Here is a 1,934-nt window from a genome sequence, read left to right as displayed (position 1 = left end):
CTAAGACCAGACAACCCCGACAAGCTCATACCTGCTGGACGTCCGATCTCACACCTTGCTGGGAGATGGTATGCCCTAAAAAACTGATCTGCTCTTGCTCCTTCTCTTGGGCCAGCTTGAAGCCAAACTCTCTCATTCTCTGGAACACCCTCTTCAAGTGTTTCACATGGTCGCTCTCTGATTTGCTGAACACTAGTAGCTCGTCCATATACACTTGGCAAACTGCTTCATCCAATCCCCGTAAGAATTCGTCCATAAGTCTGTAGAATGTTACTGGTGCGTTTTTCAGACCAAATGGCATTCTGGTGAATTTATAGTGCCCTCTTTCAAAAGTAAATGCAGTTTTGTGCTGATCCCTGGGGTGCATTTTAATTTGGTGGTATTCTGGCTAAAAATCTTCGAGAATATCTTTAAAATCTCGGGATAGGGTATTTTTCATCGATCATATTCTCATTGAGTTTACAATAACCGATTACTACCCGGTGCTTTTGCACCATTTTTGTCTGATGCACTCTTCTTGCGTACAGCCTACAATGGACTGTTATAGGGTGAAGTGCTGTCCACAATTATCCCTTGCTTCCGTAAATTTTCTATTTCTTCCCTAATGTGTTTTTGAAATGCCTGGGGGTATTGTATTTCCTTACATACGTCACCTTACCCTGCTTCAATGTGATTTCGTGAACCGTTCTCCCTGTAGCTCCTAGTACTTCCCCTTCTTTGAAAAAAATATCATCAAATTTGTCAATATTGCCTCTTTTCAATTCTTCCTCTGGTAAGCATGCCCACTCTTGCTTTGCTGTCATCCACGAGTTTCTGACAGCTGTACCTCTTCCCTCCAATTCTAATATCCTACTGACCCCCTCTATTTTTATCTTTGCTCCCACCTTTTCCAAAAGATCGCAACCAATGATTATTTGGTAGTCTTGTGGCATTTTCCTATTAAATAGACTGTTACCTTCTCTCCCTTAGCCCCCCCAGTCTCCTCTTGTCTAGCTGGCCATTCTCTTGCCAAAGTCTTCTGCTTCATTTTCTGTCTCTTAGGTCTTGGACGATTCCGTGGCTTAACTCACAGATCCATTCATCCTTCAAGATACTTTCTTCCTCCATGATCTCTGTGTGTTGATCTGCATAGGTTCATGCTGATTTTTCTCCCTCCGTCAATACATATAGGGACACTGTCGGAATATATGACAGCGATTCTGTTATAGCATGCCCGGAGTTCTGCAGCATACTGCTCACTAGACTGTCTCGGTTTTTTCATTTCTCTGATCATCGGGAATACCACTTCCTCTGGGATCCACCATCCTCCTTCAAATGCCTTCTATAATCTTTCTTTGATGACCCTCCAATGGGTCTCTACATCTGCCTGAATCTGATTTAAGATACTTCTTTTTTACTCGGCAGAACACCACTGCTTTCAGTGCTTTGGCATCCTCACTGTCCAATAGATCCTCCGACACCTTTGTTTCTATTGGCCCCATTAGGTGATACCCCCCTTTTAAAAATTGATTTAATTCTCCGGTCTCTCTGGTGAGTTTTTATAGGTCCCACACCACCTTCCTCAGGTCCTGGGCAGTTGCTGTACGGACCTTAATCTATTCTAGTGTCGTGGCATGAAATTGTGCTAAAGAGACTTCTAGTAGTGGCTGAATCTCCTCCAGAGGTGGGTTTCCTGCTGCTAAAGTTTGGTTGACTGCAGCTTGAGGTTGATTGTATTGGTTTATATTCCCCAGGTTCAGAACCGCAGCTCTTACTATTCTGTTACTGATCATAATTCAAAGAGAAGAATGAAAATAAGTTCTCGGGTTTCGGCACCAATTATCTTTTACTGAAGTGAAACTAAAAGTTATGAGAGAGAGTGGCGTGCAAAATGAAGCACTTAAAGTAATCTCAAAGACTGATCTATTTGTAGAGCTTGTCAGTCTATATATATA

The sequence above is a fragment of the Halyomorpha halys genome, unplaced genomic scaffold, assembly GCF_000696795.3.
Source record: "Halyomorpha halys isolate HHAL.00 unplaced genomic scaffold, Hhal_1.1 Scaffold2110.1, whole genome shotgun sequence".
Taxonomy (NCBI): Eukaryota; Metazoa; Arthropoda; class Insecta; order Hemiptera; family Pentatomidae; genus Halyomorpha; species Halyomorpha halys.
This window is presented reverse-complemented; position numbering follows the sequence as displayed.